The sequence below is a fragment of the Anopheles merus genome, chromosome X (assembly GCF_017562075.2).
Source record: "Anopheles merus strain MAF chromosome X, AmerM5.1, whole genome shotgun sequence".
NCBI lineage: Eukaryota > Metazoa > Arthropoda > Insecta > Diptera > Culicidae > Anopheles > Anopheles merus.
The window spans coordinates 25,502,605-25,515,123 of record NC_054081.1 but is presented as its reverse complement, the minus strand read 5'-3'; positions in this window follow the sequence as shown (position 1 = coordinate 25,515,123).

Genomic DNA, 12,519 nt, shown 5'->3' with positions numbered 1-12,519 from the left:
CAGCAAAACAATTTCAGAAGCTCAAGATGCAGTTTAGCTGTCAAAAGTTGTTGTTTCACCGCATCGATGCTATTTTCAATTGCGCAATTTGATTTTTAAATCACTCAAGTTGGTTTTTAGAGGCCTTTTGCATCGTTTTGCAAATTAAATCACGTATTTCGATATTATTTGTATACAAATCATTAATTCAGTGCGTTTATAGCGTTATATTTATGAAATTTTACGTATTTATTGTAAAAAATAATATTTTCTGTGCAAAAAGCTACGAGCACTTGCGTATGTAAACATGTACAATGTTTATGTAGCCTTTTGCACAGAAAATCGCCATTTTTACCATAAATACGTAATATTTCATAAATATAATGCTTAAACGCATAACAGCATTGATCTTAATCATACAATCTCAAAATACATGTTAGAATTTGCGAAACGATGCGAAAAGCCTCTAAAAAACAACTTGAGCGATTTAAAAATCAAATTGCGCTTGTGAAAAATAGTATCTGTGCGGTGAAACAACAACTTTTGACTGCTAAACTGAATCTTGTGCTTCTGAAATTGTTTTGCTGACATTCGATTCTGACTTGTAAAACCCTGTAAAAGAAATAAAAGTTATTGTATTTTAATCCCAGTTTCTGGGCATTAGTTTGAACACTAAAACATCGTTTATCCCGAGGCTGTACGTATGACATCATCTCGTCTTCGAAAATGGCTGGAGAGAGCCGAGAGACAAATATCAAAAATCGTTGATCTCTGGTGGGTAAGGCTACTGTTCTAAATGTAGCATTTGATTGCGCCGTACCACGCTGATGCGCGGAAATTGAGTGAAGGAGGCGAGCGATTGACCAGCCTACGCTTACGTGCGTTTGTTGTGTGATATTGGATTGTTGTGGTGCTTTGTTGATCACGTTCATGTGGAAGTCGGTGTAGTGTGTTTAGAGAGTGTTCGATCGATGCTGGTAGTAGTGTAGCTGGATCGTTATTAGATTTTTGTTCAGCAGATAACTCCCCCAGACTAGTAATGTTTCGTTGCCATGAAGCTAATACCTTTTGTTAATATTAAAATGAAACACGAAATAGAGTTGCTACTTCTTTAAGTTTAAAAGTTTAGTCTTCAGTTGTCCGATTGCTACTGGCAGCAAGAATTCACATTGTGCATCGATGTATATTTGCAAACTGCAGAAGCGCCAAACCCTACAAATACATCAAGAAACATATTATTCCCAATTAACCCAACCAAGGTGTGTATAACCATTGTTCACTTCCAAAAACTTTTGTGCCCCTCCAGGAGTAAAAGGTGGTGTTCGAGATGTTTTAGAATACTTACTTACTTACTTTAATTATCCGGCGCTACAACCGCTTTGCGGTCTTGGCCTGCCTCAGGAGTGTCCGAAACCGCTCACGGTGTCGCGCCTTCGTCTTCCAGTCCGTTATGCCGGCCTTAATGGCGGACGCCTCCACGCCATCTTGCCACCTCAATTTGGGCCTACCACGCCTCCTCTGTCCTTGTGGACGGCCTAAAAAGACTTTACGGGCTGGGTCGTCCGTTTCCACATGGCCAGCCCACCAGAGCCTGGCGAGCTTGATACGCTGTACGACAGTGAGGTCGCCGTACATCTCGTATAGCTCGTCATTATAGCGGCTCCTCCATTGTCCTTCCACACATACGGGGCCAAGTATCCTTCTGAGCATCTTCCTCTCGAACGCGGCTAAGAGGTTTTCGTCAGATTTGGACAGTGTCCATGTCTCAGAGACGTATGTGAGTACTGGTACTCTATAGGTACTATATAGTCCCAGCCTCGTCCGTCGCGACAGGTTCTTTGAGGTGAACTGATTTTTCAGGCAGTAGAATAACCGGTTGGCCGCCAGCATCCTTGCGCGCAACACAGCTTCCATGCTGTTGTCGTTGCTGACCTTAGACCCCAGATAGGTGAATTGTGGGACGACTTCAAAAGTGCGTTCACCTATCTGTACGTCACACCTACGTAGATTCGGATTATTTATTGGTAGGTCCGCTGATGTTGCCACCATCAGTTTGGTCTTTGCCTCGTTTATCTGCAATCCGAGGTTCTCTGCCGCCTGCTCGATCCCTTGGTAGGCTTCTGCTACATAGGAGAGCCGCAGACCAATGATGTCTATATCATCAGCATATGCCAGGATCTGGGTTGATTTATAGAAGATGGTTACCGTAGTCTCCACCCTCGAGTCACGGATGGCCCTCTCTAGCGCCAAGTTGAATAGAAGACAGGCAAGCCCGTCCCCCTGCCGCAGACCCTTGGTGGTAGCAAAAGGTCCTGAGAGTTTTCCATCCACCCTCACCTGGCATGTGACGTTGGTCATAGTCATTCTAACTAGCCTTATTGGTTTGGCCGGGATTCCAAATGAGCTCATAGCCTCAAACAGTTTTACCCTAGCTTTGATATCGAATGCGGCTTTGAAGTCAATGAAGAGACGGTATGTGTCGTTTCTGTATTCAGCCATCTTCTCCAAGATCCACCGCATGGTGAAGATCTGATCAGTGGTAGATTTTCCGTTTCGGAATCCTCTTTGATAGTCTCCTACTATCTCTTCGACGTGCGAGACAAGACGATCCTGAAGGATCAGGGAGAATATTTTATAGGCGGTATTGAAAACCGTAATACCCCTGCAGTTGTTGCAGTCCAACCTGTCTCTCCTCTTGTATGTGTGGTAGATGATGCCGAGATTCCAATCACAAGGCATCGATTCACTATCCCACACCTCATTAACAATTTGATGAATTTCGTGGTCTAGTCGTGCACCTCCATTCTTGACCAGTTTAGCTGCAATTCCGTCGGTTCCGGGTGCCTTGTTATTTTTCAGCTGACGGATAACCTTTCGTGTTTCTTCTATGCTAGGTGGCAGTAGCATGACACTATCTGCTAGTGGCGCTTCTAGCTGTTCTTTAAACTGATCGTTGAGTAATTCATCAAAGTACTGAGCCCACCGCGAGAGCACCTCTGGCTGGTTACTAACCAGATTTCCATCCTTGTTGCGACAGCAGGTTTCGTGTCGGTCCGTACGCCTCTCTGGTTTGCTCGAGTTCCCGCATGTTTTGCTCTTCCAAAGCATGCTTCTTGGAGCGGTGAACTCGTTTTTCTTCGCGTGTGGGCTGTGAGTATTCCTCTGCGCATGCCTGCGTTCTATGCCGTTGCTGCATTGCTCGGTATGCAGTATTCTTACGTTACGTATTCTTACGTGCAGTATTCACTTATCTGCATTGTCGCATCGTTTGCATCGTCGAACCAGCCAGATTTGGTGTTGCCACGAAGTGGTGGGAGCGTTCCACCTCTCGCTCGTAGTTTCATATCTGTTTTCTGGTAGTAGAGACTCGTCCAAAGCGGCTTTGAATTCCTGTTGGACAGTAATGTCCCTTAGAGAGTCCGTGTTGAGCCGAGGCTGCGTGTTTTCTCCGCCCCCATTGGCACGGGGGCGGGCGATTCTACAACGTATCACTAGGCCAACCAAGTAGTGATCGGAATCGATATTGGCTCCTCGATAAGTTCTGGCGTTTAACAGGCTGGACTGTCGTCGGCGGCTTATTAACACGTGGTCGATCTGGTTGAAGGATTCGCCATCCGGGTGCGCCCACGTCATTTTGTGGATGTCCCTCCGCGCAAATTTGGTACTTTCTACAACCAGATTGTTCGCTGCGGCAAACTGGACCAATCTACTACCATTATCGTTACTGTGCTCAGGCAGACTGTGACAGCCAGTGTATTGACGGTACATTGGCTCCCTACCGACTTTTGCGTTGAAGTCCCCCAGAATGATTTTGAGGTCATGCCTGGGGCACGCATCTATAGTTCTGGCGAGGCGGCCGTAAAAAAGGTCCTTCTCCTCTTCCTCTTTATCTTCGGTAGGGGCATGAACGTTTATGAGGCTTATATTGAAGAATTTGCCTCGCATGCGCAGGATGCATAGCCTATCGTTTATAGCCTTGAAATCTATGATTACGGATTTTAGTCGGGGACCTACGGCGAAACCCGTTCCGAGCACGTGGTGGCGGTCGTGGCAGCTGTAGTAAATGTCGTAGCAATGCTTACCACGCCTGTTGTGCACACCGTTCCCTAGTCACCGAATCTCTTGTAGAGCTACGAGGTCCATGCTCTGTGTGGCTAGGGCGTCATCAAGTTGTTTCAAGGCTCCGGCTTTGCTAAGAGTGCGTACGTTCCATGAGCCCATTTTAATCGTTGTCCGGGGGCATTGCGTTGGGTCGGTATCGTTAAGTCCGTTTCGAAAACTTCTGTTGCTTTCTGTAGTCAGTTTTTCCGTGAGACTGGCCCTGCGCCCACGTGGCCGTTTTATTTAGCGTCAGGTTGCCCCCTCCCCCCCCCCCCCCGACGTGCAGGCACCCATTTTCCCGGGATACCCACTCCCCTCCTGATTCGCCATATGCCACCATCCGCCCAAGGTTTAGATGTTTTAGAATATCTGTCTTTAAGTGTATCACTGCCACGTTCAGGATTGATTCAATCTCCAGTTTTTCGGCTGGACGGTTAAACTTTCAAGTGCTACAAAACCATGACAGTGGAGTAACAGAGCGTTTAAGTTTTTTAATGCAGGTATTGTTAATACCCAGGCAGGTGCAGTAATATGTGCTTGTTGAGACACAGGCACGGAAGCCCTGTCATCTAATCGTGTTCAACGAAACACGAAGATCGTTTCGTTGAGCTTTGAGCTTTCGGCTCGGGCGATTAGTTTATAAGTATAAGTGTAGTTCTAGAAATAAACCTCTCTTCTAATTTTGCAACTGAACAATCCACAACCGCCGGTAAATATCGAACGATAGAAATTTACACCGAAACACGAAAGAAAAGATTATCCGAAATCGTAGGCAATCTCAGTGATGCAGGCAGGGCAAACATCAGCCATGATGATATCAGCGTTTTAACACAGGCTGATTGAGAGAAAGCGATGACGAAAGCAAACAACAAAAGCCGCGCCAGGGATATCAACTTGTAATAGCAAAATAAGCAGTAGAACGAGCGCACAGACTTTGGTGGGATCGCAAAATTCTATTTGTTTACAGAGTACAGAAATCACGATAATATTGAAATTTAAACGGAGTATCGAAAGAAGCATCTTAACACTAGAACCGCCGGGCTTTTCAACCTCACTAGAACCGCCAGATGGGAAAATTTTGTCCCATAAATTATGTGTGAATATTTAGATATGTTTATTATTACCTATGGGTTTCTTGTGGATAGATAATTGAAAAACATTATAGGGGCCCTTTCCTTTTTAAGTTCGTAGGCTGAAATTTTAAGTCGGTATAATATGCAGGTAGGCTTATCCCAAGGAGTATGAATTTAGAAGACTGATTTTTATCGCTTCTGTTTCTGAATGAAGATTTTAAGAGTGTTTTGGGTATTCGTCAAGGCTCCAGAAAGCTTGTTCAAACAAAAGTTTTCACCCTTTTTGGCAAAAAGTGATGTTCAAAATTGGTTATAAAAAACGTGCTATGAGACCACCTGGACTACATACACTTTGATTCTTGATTCCATCACCAGATCTCTTTAATGCTCCTTGGAATAAATGGAAACACCACCTTGCTTTGCCATTTTTTCGAGCAGGCTCTTGAATCTAATTCTAACTTTAAGGCTAGAATAATCTAGAGTGAAAATTGCAGGCTAGTTTTGTGTGTGGTTTTGTATGGAGTGTTTACATAATTTAAGCCCCCAACTGTCAAACTCCATACAAAAAGCTGACTAGAATCGTGAAGGGCCCCATAAAAATTAAGTATGATGAAGCTTTATTAGCAACTCAATCAATGAAAAAATCAAATTGTAATCATATGAACTGCATACCAAAGATATCAAGTCAGGTTCTTGTAGAATAATATAACATAACAGAGCTTCTAGTGATAAACTCCTTATGATAATTATGTTACAGATAATTATTGCTTACAGAGTTGAACAACAGTAAATCTAGGCTTTTAACTATAAATTATTCAAACAATCAACTGATAAGTAGGGTTTTTATGATAATGAAACAAGTATAATGTTCAAAGTTGTTTGGGTATAGGCAAACGTCTATGACTCGCTTTAGAAACATTACAAAAAATTGTTGTCAACACAGCTCTAAATGGTCAAACTAAGAGGACAAGGCATTTTTCGAAAACAAAAGGAACACCTAGATTAATTATTTCATGCATCTAAAACACATCTTTGTTTCATCAGAACCTGGCACATATGAAACGTGAAAATTATTTGCCTAGCTTGAAAAGAAAATCGCGTCTAGATATCTTTTCTGTTGTAAGTTCTTTGTACAAAACCCGATCATTGATTCCCACCAAATCCAGAATATTAAAAAAAAATGAATGAACAGGCCATCTTCTACTAGCACTTTTCACGGAGTACTGTCTACGCATACTTTCCACCCAGTACTGCCAAACTTGCAGAAGCACATCCGTCATTCGTTGATAGTAGATATACCAGCCCCTACTACTCATTTTGCCTATGGGACAAAAATGTCTCATATGGCGGTTCTAGGATAAAAATGTTTTTTTAAGGAGCCATGTAGGATACAATTATTTTCATGAGCGCATGCGAAAGATCGTTCAAAATAAATAAAACTCAGAAAACTTCAATGGTTTGTCACGGCAGCAAGCGAAAAAACACACATTTTTCGAGTGCGAAGAAGTTTTGCAAAAAAATGCTAACGATTTTTTTTAAACGAGACGCATTTTAACGTGATGCCCAGTTCTGAATAGTTCTCTCTCTCTCTCTCTCTCTCTCTCTCTCTCTCTTTCTCTTTCTTTCTCTCTCTCTCTCTCTCTCTCTCTGTGCGTGTGGTTCATCCTTCACCTCCACGCTCCATGCTCGAACACACCCCCAAAGACGGTCCGGAGGAAGCGCCGCTCAATCACGCCCAGAGCGTTTGCATCCTCCGCTCAGATGGTTCAGGCCTCGGGTCCATAGAGGTCCACCGGGTGGATCAATGTGTTACATATCTCACATTTCGTGTGGGCTCAAAGTTTTCTGGATCTCAGCAGCCGGTGGAGCCCATAGAATGCACGATTTTCCTGCACAATGCGTCTTCGGATTTCGCTACTGATGTCGTTGTCCGAAGTACCGACCGTCCCGAGATAGCAAAACTCCATTACCACCTCGAGACTGTCGCCGTCAACTAATACACTGTATAAAGCGGCAAGCAGGTACTTCGTCTTCGTCGTATTTTGATTCTCATTCAAATTCTTGCTGCTTCGCGTTTTAGTCCGCACCTTCGCTGTTGTCCTGCAGATGATGTCGATGTCATCCGCGAAGCCACGAAATTGGAGAGGATCGTGCCACGGATGTCGTTGTCCAGCCCCGCGCCTCCAGGGCGGTGACACCTTCCAGGGCGATGTTGAAGAGCAGACAGGAGAGTCCGTCAGACTTGAGTCCGTCAGAGTCCGTTGCCTCAGACCCCTGTGAGATTCGGACGCTTCCGACGTCAAGTTCGATACTCTCACCGCGGCGTGATGTTCCATAGCTCCTTCCGGTCTATGATGTCGTAGGCCGCCTTGAAGTCAATGAACAGGAGGTGCGTTGGGATCTGGCGTTCTCGGCACTTCTGGAGGATCTGCCGTAGAGTGAAATTTTGGTCGGTGGTGGATTTGCCTCCAACAAACCCAGCTTGGTAGCTGCAGACAAATTTTGTAGCAAGGGTTGCAAGTCTGCAGAACAGGATCTGGGACAGGGTCTTGTAGGCGGCATTCAGGACTGTGATGGCTCGGAAATTTGCACAATCCAGCCTGTCGCCCTTTTTGTAGACTGGGTGAATAACACCCAGCTTCCACTCCTCCGGTAGCTCCTCCTGTTCCCAGATTTTTACGATCAGCTAATGCATTTCGACGGTAAGCCTCTCCGGTCCCATCTTGAAGAGCTCGGCCACCAGACCATCGCTGCCGGCAGACTTATCGCTCTTAAGCTGCTTGATGGCGCTGGCAATCTCATCCAGAGATGGCGGGGTTTATTTCGCCGTTACTGCTGTGCTGCTGCTGTGGTGGTTGCCTTGTTCTGCCACTTGCGCCAGTCTCTCTTGCCTCTACTCCATTCAGATAGATCACCTCCCGCTCGTCCGTCAGGAGATTTCTTTCCGCATCCCGGCATATTGCGGTTTTAGGAGCAAACCCGCTCCGTGCCTCCTCCAATCTCCTGTAGAACAAGCAGGGGTTTCCCGACTGAGCTAGCTGCTCCAGCAGCTTTTCGACAGACTCTTCAAAACGGCGCTGCTTGGGCTGGAAGAGCAGGGTTTGCTGTTTCCTCAGTCGTCTGTAGATCTCCACGTTCTGATGGGTTTCATGCCGTAGCATGCGGGGGCGCGCTGCATTCTTCTTGGATAGTGCTCGTCGTCCAGGTGTAGCTATGGCGGTGTGCATGCTGGAAGAAGGTGCTGCGGATGCTCATGTGCTTGGAAGTTGCTTGGAAGAGGCAAAGTTTATCAACCTGAGGCCGTTGTCATTTGTCAGCTGGTGGACGCTGAAGCCTCCAATCGTTGGTTTATATGCCTCCTCCTGTCCGACCTGAGCATTAAGGTCTCCGATAACGACCTTCAAGTCATGTTTTGGGTAGCAGTCGTACTCCCTCTAAAGCTGCATATAGAAGGCTTCCTTCTCGTCATCGGTGCTCCGAAGGCGCGGACTGTGCACATTAATAATGCACAGGTTGAAGAACCTGCCACGAATTCTCAACCTCCACATCCGTTCATTGACCGGCCTACACCCCGATCACTCTCTGCTGCGTCGCACCCAGCACCATGAACGCAGTACCGAGCTCGCGCGTCTCTCCACCGCTCTGGTAGATCGTGAAGTTGCTACGGTACTGGCGCACCGTCACGCCTTTCCAGCATACCTCCTGAAGTGCTACTATTTCGAAACAGCGGGCCCAGACCTCATCGAACGCAATTCGGGTCTTCACATCCGATGAGAGGGTTTTGCAGTTCCATGTCCCGAGCTTCCAATCGTAAGTCCTTTTTCGGTGCGTGGGTCTGAATCGATAGGTCCGATACGGTGCTTCTTCATGTTGACTGTTCGTTGCAATGCAGTGCTAACGAGGGTGGCTTGCAAGGCCTCTCCCCTTACCTCCAGTCTCATCGTAGGGCCTACGCTCGTTGGCTTTTTAGAGTCCTGCAGCGAGCCAAGACGGAAGAAGCCAGCGCAGCCTTTCGGGAAGAGACATACGCTGGGGGGAAGCCGCTCCTAACATGGAGAACAGACACTCCCAGGTAGAGTCATGAAGATCAATAATCTACCCCGTCTCAATTTAGCCATGCAACCCGTTAACCCAAGGGGTTGGGTTTCCCCGTATACCCAAGCTTGGATAATTGAGAAACATGTTACCGTTCTGTACGACGGGGATTTGAGTAAGAGTAGGAGGTGGAGAGCCTGTGTTAACCTTCTAGAGGCTTCGGATCCACCCCCGTATCAGCGAGGTATTGCTTCAACACTGCCAACAGAACACAAGTTGTATACATGCCAACGAGTATTATATATGGTTTCCGAATTTTCCAGTTAGCCTTAAGGTCAGAAAATGGGCGAAAATTCGGGAAAATCTGAGCTAGACTTTGAGGAGCCACCAGTAAAAAAGCAGCAAACATGTCATCTTCGAGAATACCTTCCCAAAAATAGTCACTATGAGTAACTTACTGCTCACTTAGTTAAAATAACTATTAAGACTGCATGTTGAAATCTTCTTTCTCAGTGAATACAAATTAGTACGCCCATTTTTTCTGTCTAGTAATCTACAATCTACATCAGTTTTATTAAAAAAACTGCCGATATTTTTCGTGGGCCGGATTCAAAGGGTTCACGGGTTGCATGTGGTCTGCGAGCCGTATATAAATAAATAAATAAATAAATAAATAAATAAATAAATAAATAAATAAATATATGCAATTACGTTGTAACGGAATGTATTGATCACATCGGGGTCGCCAATGTCGCTGGTTGATGGAGCTCAGTCGCGGCTGTGTCATTACAAAAAGCAAAGTTTTATTGCCACATCCTTCTATTCTGATAAACTATCCTAATCCTCTATTCTAATCTGTAAACCTTACCTAGTTTTAAGAATCCCCAATTCTTATGGGAATACTACAAATCTCTCGAAAACCCACGCTCTAAAGGTTTTAGATATATTTGCTAGCGTTTCTTGAATACACCGCTTTATAACTTATCCGTATTAACAAATCTATTATTTAAATTTATTAATATACCTCCCGGATAGTGACGATCACAGTTGGCTCTTGACTGCTGAATTGATCAGACGTGTTTTTTCTAACAGCAAGAGTACTTATCGACACTACACGAGCGAACGAATTGTCATGAAGACAATGAAACCACGGCCCATAAGAGCAAACCTTTTAAATTAGTGTACGAGGGGATTCCGAGACGCCCTTCCTGCTCAGAGGTGATTCACTTTATTGTCGATACACTCAAAGCCGGAGAAGTCGTCACAAGAATTCAACTGTGCACCTCGACGGCAATCGTTTACGTTGAGACGGAAACGATGCAACAAGCGGAGCTGATCGTTGTACAACACCAGGGGAAGCATTCCCTACCCAACCGGCATTATCGCGCGATTTTTATGTGTATCTATCATTTTTCTCATTCTAACATTCAGAAAATTTTTCGTTCTGCCTCGCTCTTCTGGTGTGGTCTGGTTTTGCTCGCAACTTGGCTGTGTCACACCAACCATCCTCATGTTTCATATGGCTCTTCTCTTCCATCGTTAGAGAGAAACTCTTGCGTCTCGCTTTTCTGGGACTTGTCCAATTTCGCTTGCTACACCAATCGTTCACGCAAGCGTTCTCCTCTCGCCCGCTCTTTGTATCGTTGTACAGGTACTCCCCGATATACGCTATCAATGCGGAACGGAGTCAATAGCATATCTCGAATATTAGCGAAAGTCGAGTTTCGAGGTGTTTCAGACATTATAGCTAATTTTCGTCGTAAATTTGGCATGAAGTGGTAGGTTTTAGCCACTAAATTAGTTATTTGATCTAATTTATACTGAATTTTTCAATTTTATACCTTTTTAAATGTTTTTTAATATTCAACCAAAAGGGAATTTATTTTGCGTTTGACATTCGATTTCTAAAATTAGTACAATTTGTTCAAAGAACTTTCAAATTTAGAAAAAAAGCGTGTAGCGAAATCGTGTCTATCGAGTATGGCGTATATCGGGGAATACCTGTATAGCCACACGAGGAAGGCTTTGCTTCGCGTTCACATGAAAATGTGGTGTGTGAAATCAAGTTTGCAAGCGGTAGGACGCGTCGGTGTGTGTCCGTTTTTTTGTCTCGTGAACCAGTACGGAAAACTATTTGGTAAGTACAGTTTTTAATAACAGGTTATATCAATTTACAGGGTTTTACAAGCCAGAATAGAATGTCAGCAAAACAATTTCAGAAGCTCAAGATGCAGTTTAGCTGTCAAAAGTGTTGTTTTACCGCATCGATGCTATTTTCAATAGCGCAATTTGATTTTTAATCACTCAAGTTGTTTTTTTAGAGGCTTTCGCATCGTTTTGCAAATCAAATCACGTATTTTGAGATTATTTGTACACAAATCAATTATTTAGTGCGTTTATAGCGTTATATTTATGAAATTTTACGTATTTATTGTAAAATAATATTTTCTGTGCAAAACTACGAGCACTGCGAATGTAAACATGTACAATGTTTATGTAGCCTTTTGCACATAAAATCGCCATTTTTACTATACATACGTAATATTTCATAAATATAATGCTTGAAGGCATACATCATTGATCTTAATCATACAATCTCAAAATACATGTTAGAATTTGCAAAACGATGCGAAAAAACAACTTGAGCGATTTAAAATCAAATTGCGCTATTGAAAATAGCATCGGTGCGGTGAAACAACAACTTTTGACAGCTAAACTGAATCTTGCGCTTCTGAAATTGTTTTGCTGACATTCGATTCTGGCTTGTAAAACCCTGTATATCAAACTGAATAACTGAACAGCTGTTGGAAAAATAGTTAATATTTCCTTCTATCCCTAGGAGTGCCGAAAACAGAACAGGAGATGAAAGAAGGCAGGAACGATCCGATCCTTCAACGTGCTAGCGCCTGGTAGGGGGGAGCGGCAGGAAGGTAGAGACGAACATCCAGCTCGCTAGTGCAGCACGTAGGAGCAGCAAGAGGGAGCAAACAGGACGCGTACACACCATTCGACGAAGGCAAAGCTGGAGGAAAGGAAGAACGAGGGATAAGGCAGGCAAGATGGGTACGTGTGTATCCCACACCGGTTAGGCAGTGTGAATTGTGTGAGTATGTAAATATGTATGGGCGAGTAAGAAGGTACAATAAAGAGCGTAAGCATGTGCAGAATGGACAAATGAGAGTAAGAGTCTTGTAGGGAGAATGGAGAAATGAAAGAAATTGAACATAATGTAGTATACAGAAACTAGATGTATGAAATACACTCTGTCGCACCGTTGCAGGGAAGTGCTCTTTAGTGCTGCTAGTGAGCACGATTTGAGAACGTTTTGAGC